The sequence below is a fragment of the Orbicella faveolata genome, unplaced genomic scaffold (assembly GCF_042242905.1).
Source record: "Orbicella faveolata isolate gen_17 unplaced genomic scaffold, um_ofav_v1 contig_47, whole genome shotgun sequence".
NCBI lineage: Eukaryota > Metazoa > Cnidaria > Anthozoa > Scleractinia > Merulinidae > Orbicella > Orbicella faveolata.
This window is the reverse complement of record NW_028301577.1, coordinates 25,616,699-25,629,692: the sequence shown is the minus strand read 5'-3', so window position 1 is coordinate 25,629,692 and position 12,994 is coordinate 25,616,699. Positions and strand designations below refer to the sequence as shown.

At 37.4% G+C, this 12,994-nt stretch overlaps 2 protein-coding genes across 7 annotated transcripts in view; both read left to right on the top strand.

Moving 5' to 3' along the window:
• The window catches only part of LOC110052059 (uncharacterized), a 52,457-nt gene that overhangs the window by 34,066 nt on the left and 5,397 nt on the right, over positions 1-12,994 (top strand). Inside the window, exon 1 of one of the 4 annotated variants that reach the window (XM_089278890.1) lies at positions 9,695-9,834. The exons of 1 other annotated variant lie outside the window; for it this stretch is intronic. The gene's annotated coding sequence lies outside the window, so the exon portion shown is untranslated. Of the gene's footprint in view, positions 1-9,694; positions 9,835-10,580; positions 10,795-12,994 lie in introns of those variants that run through there. 2 more of the 4 variants (XM_089278893.1, XM_089278892.1) reach the window with 2 other exon arrangements.
• Positions 3,336-12,994, top strand: part of LOC149097752 (uncharacterized) — a 119,437-nt gene continuing 109,778 nt past the window's right edge. Inside the window, exon 1 of one of the 3 annotated variants that reach the window (XM_089278902.1) lies at positions 3,336-3,405. The gene's annotated coding sequence lies outside the window, so the exon portion shown is untranslated. Of the gene's footprint in view, positions 3,406-6,743; positions 6,853-9,810; positions 9,835-12,994 lie in introns of those variants that run through there. The other 2 variants (XM_089278898.1, XM_089278897.1) reach the window with 2 other exon arrangements.

The following is a 12,994-nucleotide window of genomic DNA, read 5'->3' as shown; positions in this document are numbered from 1 at the left end:
CACTGTGAATTTGCCAGGGCATTGCTGTCTCCTTTTCTTGACATTTGTGAATGCAGGTTTGTTTCTCTTTTTATAAAGGCTAAGGGCTAATCTACATAGAAATTACGTTTTGTTGTGGCGTTGTCGTTTGGGACATGACATGGACGGAGTCAAGGAAGTTGTTGTAAGCTTAATCGTTTTTGAATGTTTCTGAGAACCGAGTTCCAAAGTCATTTTTAGCTTTTAAAAGTTCTCAGAATATATTCTTGAACATCAACCTATAGCTTTTGATACGTAATCTAGCGTCTTCTATGTACGGCGATCACGAGTAGAGGAACTGCACATGAAGGCAGAGAAATCCATAAACAGTTTGTCATTTGTTTGTAATCAGTTTCTCCTTTACCACTAATCTTGTTACTTCGCATCAAAATCAGTGTAACCAACATCTTTGACTAGAGAACAAGCTATTACACAGAATTTAATCGTATTGCCACCAAGTGAACCTGATGGCGTGATTGACCTAACTTTCCGTGATTTGGTCTGAGTCGCGTCTTGGTTTGTGTTCATAGGCAATTGATAAAGACTAGAAAACTGTGGTTAAAATTAGACTGAGAAAGTTAAACGTTTGAATGAAATTTGATTTCAATCTTATGCAACAGTTAGACTTAACTAAGGCATCGCCTCGGTAACACGTCAACTGAAGCGGAAAACAAAAAGGGACAACAGAGTTGTCGAGTATCAGCCAAAGTGAAGTCGAGCTCAAGAATTTTATACTGCTCCATTTAAAACCAAACAGAGAACGCGCCCAACTGACCTTGGTTTAGCACGAGAAATGTTTGAAAACTGTCACTTTACACAAATAGCAGCAGTTGAACTAAAGAAACACTGTCTGATGAAGTCGATGTTAAAACATTAGCTTGCGAAAATATATTTCTTAGCTTTCTTTTCCAGCTTACGCTTGAAGAAGGACATATGTTTTCAAACTTGTAAACTACCGCTAGCTGCTAAAAAGAGATAATCAGTATTCAAGCATCAACTCCATCCATTTTCATGTCTGATAAATTTTGAAACTATCTTCCGTTCTGTTCATTTACTTTTGCATTTCTAGCGTGGCTCATTAACTATTATTTCCATGTGTTCCCGTCCCAAATCTCAGCAGCCAAAACTATCGAAAAACGAGATCTGCTTCTCAAAAAATTTTGTCAGATAGCATGCATGAAGTCAATACCTCGTCCTTGTTGTTATGTACTATTCAATGGCGGATCCAGACCTTAAGCTAAGGGGGCAAGGGACTGCTTGCCTTGCCGGCTTTTCTTCCTTCTGCGATTTGCTTTTTACACATAAACACCCTTCCCTTAGATCCGTCACTGTTATTATCATGGTTTATACTGAATCCTTAGTTGAGAATGTGGTTTTAATAGATTTGCTTTGTTTCACCGTGACGTTAGGTAAGCGGAAATTATCTAAACGATAAAACGTGTTTATTGCCTCGAGAAGTTTCCCATTATCGCTTGAGAACATTGTCTTACTGGCAATACTCGTTCGGTTAGCTCTTTTATCAAACATTCTTGTGTTCTGACATTGGCTGTGTTTGGCTATCGCTATAAACACAACTCTTCTACAAAAGAAAGGAAGCTGTTGTAAGTTTGTGATCTATGTTTCTTTATTGTACATTAAGATTAATTCTTTTTCTCAGCTACTAGCATGACTTCCATCATTGAGAAAACTCATGAAAACTTTGCCTGATTTTAATTGCGGGTAGTATGTGATGAGGGTAAATGAATGCTGCTGATTCTTCAACTGAGCATAGCCGACTGGTAAGGGCGGAAATCACTGCAAAACCAAGCGCCTGGGTTCAAAATCAATTTCAATCTTAGTTCTAAGTCATAAGCAATTGTTAAAGTACTGGGAAATTGTGTTTAAAAGAACCTGGAAAGCTAACCAAGTCACGAATCACAGTTCTGTAAAATGATAGTATATTTATTACCGATGTTGAATTGTCCAACTTAATATTTTGTTTACCACACCGGCTGAATTATCAATTTCAAAGAACAACTGGTGGATGAGTTTTAATTGATGAAAACAAAGCTAAATGATTCCGATCGCTGTGTAGCCTGCTGCACAGACCTTCTTTGGAAAGGAAAGGTTGAGTGACCCGCCCAAAGAGAGACTAATACCGGAGTAACAATATAATTGGCAGTCGTTTTTCCTCGCTTTCTCAAGACGTTGGTAGAATGGTTCAATTTGATAGCTGTATAGTCACTTCTAAACCGTTTCGTGCTTGACTGTTTATTTGGCAAGTTGATCCCGTCAAGCGGATTCAGCGTCAAGCCATTAAAAACGTGCACCCTTAACCTTGGCAATTGTTCAGTTTCAAGCCAAGCGATATTGTACTGATCTATAACAGCGTCTGACTCCACGACATTCCATTACATGCAAGGAATTGACACCTTTATCAAGAATTGTTGTTGTACTCGATAGCGTTGTCAGTATTTGAAAAGCATATTTTTACTTTTTGTCGTCCAAATCTGCATTGTAATTATCATGCTCAGCAAGTACATGGTAGAAATATATTACGATGCGCCTTCAGCTTAATTCTTTGTTTCAAGGTATTTCTTTGACGAATGATAATTCCTGTATATTCAAAACTTTTAGCTTTGACGGAACACTGGTCGATACTTTATCTGAAAAACCTCTCTTTAATCTCTAATATATGCAAGATCGTCGCGACTTCACCATCGACAGAAGTATCCATAAATTGGAAATTAGCCAAAGTAAAGTAGAGCTCAGTAAATTTAGTTCGAAACGTTCTGTTCCATCTTAAAACCGTAAACAGATGATAAACAAATCTAATGCGTACAAACTTTGCTTTAGCGCGTCTAATTAAACCATTACCTAGTTAATACACAGTTGTAAAATAATTTTAGAGAAGAAATGTTTAATTGCCTGTCCAATTTTAAATACCTTTCTCCTTCTTGAGGAGGTTTTTATTGTATATTTAAGTATTTTTTCCATCTGTTCCGGTTCAAAATCTCAGTAGCCGAAACTGTTGAACAACAGTATTCCCGTATAAAAACGCCTAGTCAGATCAAATGAAGTCACTAACTCACTCTTGTTGCTGTGTATATTTATTATAGTCTAAAGTCCTCATAGCTGCTGAGCTTGGTTGTTCTGTGATGTTTTCCGTTCAAGAGCCACGCCCCCCAAAATGAAATACTGTCTAAATGTCAATTTAATTCTTGACAACTGCTCTCTGATTATTTTGGGCTTGCTCTGAGGTTAAACAGACCGTTCTTTATTTCAAGAAGTCATCCGTCCTTCGGCACAGACGTTCCTTGCATCTTCAGTCTTCAAGCACTTGAACATTCCTGTCTCGTTGTGAATTTACCAGTGTATTGCTGCTGTCTTTGATATCTGTAGATGCAGGTTTGTGTTTTTGTATTTTAAACTGAAGGTTTAGTGCTAGTCTGGACAGAGTTTAAGTTTAACGTATTTTCGTGCGGTTTGAGAATATTTGGACCATCAAACCAGGAGTTTGCCGTTATCTCTTGGGAACATATTTTGTTCTTTTATCTAGGACTTTTGCTGTTGTAAGTTTTATTGATCTTGTTTGAATCCTGATAAGAACCGAGTTCCAAAAACCATCTGACGCTTTTAGAGGTTTTCAGAATATATCTTTTAGAGTGGAGCAACATAAAAAGTAACAAGTAGCTCTTCATATGTCATAGCGACTTCTGTATTCGGTGCTCACTGTAAGGGCAACTGTGTACAGGAAGGTAGACCAATTCATAACATGTTTCGTTCGCAATCAGTTTCTCCTACGTATCAAAATCAGTGTAAACAACATCTTTGGGCTGAGAACAAGCTATTACACTGAATTCATTCTTTTTTTCACCAAGTGAACCTGATGGCATGATTTCATCTCTGCAACAACTTTCCGTGATTGGATTCGAGTTGCACGATAGAAAAGTTAAGGAATAATCTGACTATTTCTTGGGTATGAGCGTAAAAACTACTGCAAAACGACGTATGTCGAATGTTAAACATGATTGACTCTTGGTTTGTGTTGATAGGTAACTGATAAAGGCTAGCAAAATGTGATGAAAATTAGAGAGAAGGTTAAACGTTCACAGAGAACGTGCCCAACTGATCTAATGACGAAAAACTGGTTTAACACGAGAAACGTTTTAAAACTGTCGCTTTACACAAAGTTGCGACATCTTAGCAGCCGTTGAACTAAAGAAACACTGTCTGATGAAGTTAAAACATTAGCTTGTCGAGATAAAGTTTCTTTCCAGCTTGCGCTTGAAGAAGGACGTGTTTTCAAACTTGTACGTAAACTCGCGCGAAAAAGAGATATCAGTTTTGAAGCGTCAACTCGATCATTTCTACATCCGATAAATTTGAAACTGTCTTCCAAGTTCTTATTCAGATTTTCTGTTGAGACCTTTCTCCAGTCACCTTATTTTCTTCATCACAGTTTGGTTTAAATAGCTTTGGTTTGTTTTACCGTGACACAGTGGCTAAGCGATATGTCTGAACGATATGAACCTTTTTCACGGTTGCCTCGACGAGTTTATCGCTTGGAAACAGCTAACACATATATTGGCAACACTCGGTCGGGTTAGCTTTTTTATCAAGCATTCTTGTGTTATCACACTGCCTGTGTTTGGCTATCGCTATAAACGCAACTCTTCTACGAAATTATCCGAAACCAAGGAAGCTGTTGCACGTTTTATTGATCACTTTTGAATCCTGATAAGAACCGAGTTTCAAAACCATCTCTAGCTTGTAGAAGTTTTTACAATATATTCTTTAGAGACAGGGACAATGAACAGTAATCAATATGTGATGTAGGGGCATTTTTATTATGCCTTCAGAGGCCGGGGCTTTTTGCAGACATGCAGATAAGACTCGCAGATAGTTTTCTTGGTTACTGTGTTAGTAATCAGTTTCCTCTTCATCACCAATCATCAATAGTTAATTATGTTTTGTTACTCATCGAGTTCAATACAGTGCAGCCAACATCTTTGACCAGAGAAGAAACTATTGTATAAAGATCAATTCTTTTTCTCAACTGACTAGCATGACTTCCATCACTGAGAAAACTCATGAAAACTTCGCCTGATTTTAATTGCGAGTAGTATGTGGTAAGTGGAACTAAATGCTGCTGATTCTTCAACTGAGCATAACCGACTGGTAAGGGCGGACCTCACTGCAAAACCAAGCGCTTGGGTTCAAAATCAATTTGGATTTTGGTTCTAAGGCATAAGCAATTAATAAAGTACTGGGAAATTGTGTTTAAAAGTATCTGGAAAGCTAAACATATCACGAATCACAATTCTGTGAAATGAAATTATACTGATTTCTAACTGATGCTGAGTTGTCCAACTTAATATTTTGTTTACCACACCGGCTGAATTACCCATTTCATAGAACAACTGGTAGATGAGTTATAATTAATGAAAACAAAGCTAAATGATTCCGATCACTGTGTAGCCTACTGCACAGACCTTCTTTGGAAAGGAAAGATTGAGTAACCCGCCCAAAGAGAGGTTAATCAGCGGGAGTAACAAAATAACTGGCAGTCGTTTTTCCTCTCTTTCTAAAGTAGTTGGTAGAATGGTTCAAATTAATAGCTGTATCAGTTGTAAACCGTTTCGTGCTTGACTGTTTGGCATGTTGATCCTCCTAAGCGCATTTAGCGTCTAGCCATTAATTAAAAACGTCTCAAAACGTGAACCTTTTGACCTTTGCAATTGTTCACTTATCAGTTTCAAGCCACGCGATGGCACTGATCTATAACAGCGTCTGACTCCACGACATTCCATTACATGCTAGGAATTGACACCTTTATTAAGAATTGTTTTGCGTCGATAGCATTGTTGGTATTTGAAAAGCATTTTTTTACTTTTTGTCATCCTAAGCTGCATTGTAATTATCATGATCAGCAATTACATGGTAGAAATATATTACGATGCGCCTTCTGCTTAATTCTTTGTTTCAGGGTATTTCTATGTTTAATTCCCTCTGGTCTTCGAATGTTGGTTAGACGAAAGGTAATTTCTATGTATTTAAACCTTTTGGCTCTGACGGAACACTGGTTGATGCTTTATGTGAAAATTCTTTCTTTAAGATCGTCGCGACTTCGCCTTTGACAGAACTACACATAAAGACGCTCAACAGAGTTCTTAGAAATTAGCCAAAGTGAAGCTGAGCTCAATAAATTTTGTGAAAGAATTACTGCTCCATCTTGAACCATAACAGATAATAAACGAATCTTATGCCTACAAACTTTGTTTGGTACGTCTAATTAAACCGTCAGTTACGTACACACTGAGTTGCGAAATAATTTTAGAGAAGGAATGTGTAATTTAACCCGCGCATTCATCTTTGTATTTCTTGAGGGTTTTATTATTGTATATTTGGGTATTTTTTCCATGTGTTCTAGTTCAAAATCTTAGTAGCCAAAACTATTGTTAAACTACGTCTCCCTATCAAAAAAGCTTTGTCAGATGACATGAAGTCACTAACGCGCTCTTGTTGCCATGTATAATAATTATGGTCTTAAGTCCTCAGGGCTGTGATTTAATTTTAAAATAGCTTTGCTTTGTTTTTCTGTGATGTTTGCTGAGAAAGAGCCACGCCCCCAAAAATGAAATACTGTCTAAATGTCAATTTAATTCTTGATGTCTTCTTTCTGATTATTTTAGGCTTCTTCTGAGGTTAAACAGACCGTTCTTTATTAGAAGAAGTCATCCGCCCTTCAATACAGACGTTCTTTGCATCTTCAGTCTTCAAGCACTTGAATATTCCTGTTTCGTTGTGAATTCACCAGTGTATCGCTACTGTCTTTGATATCTGTGGATGCAGGTTTGTGTTTTTGTATTTTAAACTAAACGTTTAGTGCTAATCTGGATAGAGTTTAAGTATAGCGTATGAGTGCTGTTTTGGGATATTTTCTTATATTGAATTAAGACGTTTTCCGTTTTCGCTTCATTCGCTTGCGAACATAATTTGTTCTTTTATCTAAGACTCTTGCTGTCGTAAGCTTTATTGATCTTGTTTGAATCCTGATAAGAACCGAGTTCCAAAAGCATCTGACGCTTTTAGAAGTTTTCAGAATGTATTTTTTTCAGAGTGGAGCAACATTAAAACGATAACAAGTAGCTCTTGATATGTCATAGCGACTTCTGTATTCCGCGTTCACTATCCGGGCAACTGTGTACATGAAGGCAAACCAATTCACAAACAGTTTGTCATTTGTCCGTAATCAGTTCCTTCTTTACCACTAATCTTGTTACTTCGCGTCAAAATCAGTGTAACCAACATGTTTGGCCAGAGAACAAGACATTACATAAAATTCCTTCTTTTCAGTTCCCAACTAGTCGGAACTTGATGACATAATTTCATCATCTCAACGATTCAAGTCGAACGATAGCACTCCGCTAATTTCGGTTTGGGCGGAAACTACTGCGAAACTACAGTACGTCGATTGGTCTTGGCTTCACAGTATTCATGAGCAATTGATAAAGACTGGAAAGTGTGATTAAAAATTCGCCAGAAAGTTTAGTTTTGAGCAAATATAATTTAGTTTCACGTAATTAACACTTGGACTTAAGGCTCGGAAAGACATAAACTGAAGAAAGCTGTTCATGTAGACGCAAAATTCTTGAGAATAGTTAAAGTCAATAATTTGTTTTAATAGGATACTGCTCCCTTTTTAAACCAAAACATATGACAGAGTGTCCCTGGCTTATTTTAACTGTCACTTACAAAGTTGCGAAATCATGGCAATTCAACTGGAGAAATACTATCCGATGAAGTCAGTGATGTTGAAACATTGGATTATCAGCATTTATTTATTAATTTTCTTTCTAGCTAACGCTTAAAGAGGGATGTGCGTTTTTGAACTTGTAAACTCGTACTAGCTGCTAAAAAGAGGCAAGTGACATGTCAGAATCACTGCTCGAAAAGTGGATTAGATCATTTTCATGCCTACCTTTTTAAGCTATCACTAAGATTCTTTTGAAACCTTTCTCCAAAGACGTCATTTTCCCCATCAGAGTTTGATGCAACTCTTAATTATTTTACAGAAGGAATGTGTTATTGCTGGCCTACTTATTTTCGTATTTCTGGAGGGGTGTAGTTAAACTTTTTGTTTTTTTTGAAGTATTCCGCCGCCAAATCTCAGTAATCAAAACTATCGAAAAACAAATCATCCGAGTATCAAAGAAGATTCGTCAGATTGCCAAAAAATACTTACGATGTGGCAATTAAATTCTTGACAACTTGTGCCTGTTTGATTGCGGCTTTCTTTGAGAACGTTCGAGAAACTTCTTATTGCCAAGGAGACAGGAAATATCAGACATTATTTAACTAACCTCATCCGCCCCATATAGACCCTTCGCCTCAAGCTGTCCCTTCATCTTTTACTCTTCCTTCCTCTCTTATGAATTTCCCAGTGCATTGCTGCACTTTTCCTTTCTTTGAAATCTCTTAATGTAGGCTACTTCTCTTTTTTTAAGAAAGAGCTAATCTGGGGAGTTTAAGTGTAGCGTTTTAGTGCTTCAAAAGCGTTGCTGTTTGAGAATATATGGACAATTAAACGTCTTTCTTGTTTTAAGTAGTGCCGGGTAGAATGGCTCAAATTAATAGCTGTATCAGTTCTAAACCGTTTCGTGCCTGGCTGTTTATTTGGCATGTTGATCCTGCCAAGCCCATTCTACGACAATCGATTAAAACCGTTCGCCTTTAACCTTTGCTATTGTTCACTATCAGTTTAAAACAACGCGATGGTATCTATAACAGCGTCTCACTCCTTGGCATTCCATTACATGCAAGGAATTGACACCTTTATTCAAAATTGATTTGCGTCAATAACGCTGTTAGTATTTGAAAAGCATATTTTTACTTTTTGCCGTTGAAAACCAACATTGTCACCATCGTCATCATCATCATCAAACTACACAGTGAAACACTAATAGTGAGACACCTATGTTGTGGAAATATATTAAGATGCGCCTTCAGCTTAATTCTTTGTTTCAAGGTATTTCTTTGTTTGATTTTCTCTGATCTTTGAATGTGGGTCAGACGAATGATAATTTCTATAAATTCAAAACTTTTGGCTCTGACGGAACACTGGTGGACGCTTTATGTGAAAAACCTCTCTTTAATCTCTAATATAAGATCGTCGCGACTTCGCCTTTGACAGAAGTACCCGCGGAGACGCTCACTGACAGAGTTCTTGGAAATTAGCCTAAGTGAAGTTGAACTCAAGAAAATTTTGTTGGAAAACATACTACTCCATTTGTTTGGCATGTGCAATTTAACCGTCAGCAAGTTGCACGGCTGTAAAATAATTTTAGAGAAGGAAAGTGTAATTGCCTGTCCAATTTACTATCTTTGTATTTCTTGAGCATTTGTACTATTGTACATTTGAGTATTTTTTCTATGTGTTCTGGTCCAAAATCTCAGTGGCCAAAACTATTGAAAAACAACATCCCCGTATCGAAAAAGCTATGTCAGATTTTGCTATGTATATTTATTATGGTCTAAAGTCCTCAGCGTTGCGGTGTAATTAAATAACTTTGCTTTGTTTCTTCCTGATGTTTGCCGCACAAGAGCCGCGCCCCTAGAAATGAATTGTTTAAATGTCAATTTAATTCTTGACAACTCCTTTCTGATTATTTTAGGCTTGCTGTGAGTTCAAACAGACCGTTCTTTATTAGAAGATATCATCTTCCCTTCGGTACAGACGTTCCTTGCATCTTCAGTCTTCAAGCACTTGAAGATTCCTGTATCGCTGTGAATTTACCAGTGCACTGCTGTTGTCTTTGATATCTGTGGATGCAGGTTTGTGTTTTTACATTTTAAACTGAACGTTTAGTGCTAATCTGGATAGAGTTTAAGTATAGCGTATTAGTGCTGTTGGGTAGCATTTAAACCATCAAAGTAGGAGTTTTCCGTTATCGCTTGCGAACATTCTTAGCTCTTTTATCTAAGACTGTTGGCTGTGTTTCCATATCGCTATAAAAGCAGCTATTCTAAGAAGCGAGGGAAGCAGTTGTGAGCTTTAATGTCGATCGCTTTTGAATCCTTTTAAGAACCGAGTTCCAAACCTAAAGCTTTTTGAAGAGTTCAGAATATATTCTTCAGCGTGAAGCAACATTAACAGTGGACTAATAGCTCTTTATACGTTATCTAGCAACTTCTGTATTCGGCGATCACGTTATTTTCCTCATTAGTGTTTGATGCAACTCTAAATAAGTTTACAGAGGGAATGTGTAACTGCCAGCCTACTTATCTTTGTATTTCTGAAGGGTTTATTATAACATATGTGTTGCCGTCCCAAATATCAGTAACCAAAACTATCGAAAAACAAAATCATTCGCGTATCAAAGAAGTTTCCTCAGGTTGCACGAAAGACACTCACTCCGGCCTTCTTGTTGCAAAGGTTGGAAATAGTTTTTCTTTCGTTTCTCCGTGATGTTTTTCGAGTAAGACCCACCCCCCAGCAAAAACAATACTTACGATATGTCAATTGAATTCTTGACTGGAGACAACTTGTTCCTGTTTAATTGCGGCTTTCTTTGAGAACTTTCGAGAAACTTCTTATTGCCAAGGAGACAGGAAATAACAGACATTCTTTAACTGATATCACCCACACATATAGGCCCCTCCCCTCAAGCTGTCCCTTCATCTTTTAGTCACTTTTCCTCTGTTGTGAATCACCCAGTTTATCGCTGCTGTCTTTCTTGCTTTCTTTCTTTGACATCTGTGAATGCAGGTTTGTTTTATGTTAAAATGTTCAAGGTTAGTCTAACGAGTTTAAGTGTAGCGTTTTAGTGCTTCAAAAGCGTTGCTGTTTGACAATATTTGGACCGCCACACATGTTTGTTGCCTCGAGAACTTTCCTTAGAGTCGACCAAAATGAACACTGAGTAACCAATAGCTCTTGATATGTGATCGTGCGGCTTCCTCACAAGCTGGGACTTTGCTGAAAGACAGACAGTGCTCGCAGATTTGGCGTTTTGTTCTTTACCACCAATCATGGATCGTTATCTTTGTTACTCGTCGAATTCAGTACAGTGCAAACAACATTTTTGGCCAGAAAAGAAACTATAATCCTATTGTTTCCAGCTGCTAGCATGATTGCATTTTTAGAAAAGTTTGCCTGATTTTCTAGCGTACTCATATAAATACTACTGCTACTACTACTGATTCTTTAACTGAGCATAATGCAGTTCGGTTCAAAGCTCAATCAATCTTTAGTTGTTTAAGTACCGGGAAACTGTGTTTAAAAGTGTATTAATAAACATTTGAATTACAATTTTATGTAAATATTACTGAGTTGAACTATCGAACTTAAGATTTTGTTTTTTCAAATCATGACAACTGCTAGAAGCTAAATGATTCCGATTGCTGTGTAGCCTGCTGCACAGGCCTTCTTTGGAAAGGAAAGATTGAGTAACCCGCACAAAGAGAGGCTAATCAGCGGGAGTTACAATATAACTGGCAGTCGTTTTTCCATCGGCTTTTTCAAGTAGTTGGCAGAATGGTTTGAATTAATAGCTGTATCAGTTCTAAACCGTTTCGTGCATGATTGTTTATTTGGCTAAACTCTGTAGGTTAATCCAAGACCGTCCTGCGCCAAATCCATTAAAAACGTGCACCTTTTAACCTTCGCAGTTGATCATATCAGTATATCCTGTCAATTACAGCGCCTCATGCCACGAAATTCCATTACATGTAAGGATTCAGTTAACACCTTTGTCGAGAAATTGAAATCAAACTCAATAAACAAAAAGAAACTTGTTTTGTTCAAATGACTGTTTTTGCCTATCCCAACCCCGTCGGTTTTTACATGGTGCAGCTTTATTTTTAAAACTCCACAGTTTTTCACTCGCGCGCTTTCTTTCAGATCTTCTATGTCGTAGCTTGGTCATTTAAAGACATGTAAAAAAATGTAAAACGCGAAACCTCTGCTGAGAAAGCACCATTTGCCACCTTCAAGACCCTTTTTAAACGTTGTTTATCTTTTCCATCTCATCTCCTACCACTGTTGTATAACTGGCGCCAGACCATTGAAAACGTTCATGCACTCTTAACCTTTAGACGATCAGTTTTGGTGTCTATTATTACAGCTTCTTGTCACATGAATTCCATAACCTAAAAGCCCCCTCTAAAACTGAGCTGCAGAAAAACAGCATAATCTCGTTTTGTCGGCCTTGCTTAGACATGTTTTTCCTTCTAAATGTATAGATGAACCAGTTCTAAAACGACAGTCATGTTGTTTCTCCTGACTTTCAAAATGCACCCGGCTAAGCATCCAGTTGGCGCCTACGTCAAAGCATGCTCGCATGAAGTCTTAGTTCTGTCCTCTTTCTCTGTTACGCGTGGTGGTCACGCTCGACGGACTAAGCGAAAGAGGAACTACCAGTAATCTACGTCTCGTGACACAAAGTACACAAATTAAAAACGAGAATCCACCTGGGCTTTTACAAAATATTAGAGAATTTCTGCTTATCTTTGCTAAAATCGGTTATTTACATCTCCACATGTAAACTAGAGCGCGTCAGTGGAAAAAATCGGTTTATCTATTTGTATAAACGCACATGTATGGATCATTAGACGTTGAGCAACTACAAACATATTTTAAAACATATCCCGATGAACGAAAACTTGATTCATTTTTTTGGTCTGGTAAATATTAAAACTGTCTTTTCGAGCAGCAATTTGGATTTGCTTTCCTCTTTCAATCTGTTTTGAAGAAATGAATGAAAGTCATATCATACGTTAGAATCTGAGATTTTGTTTGATGAGTCTGTTAGATTTTATATAGAAAGCCTATGTAGACTAGCTGTTGCATATGCTTCGAAGTAAACCCGACTGCACAAATATATTTCCCAAGCGTTTACTTAATAGACCTTATATCTGGCCAAAAACAATAACAACATAAAAAGCAAATGGACATGGTCTAGAACTGTAATACATTAAAGGCAGAGAAAGTAAA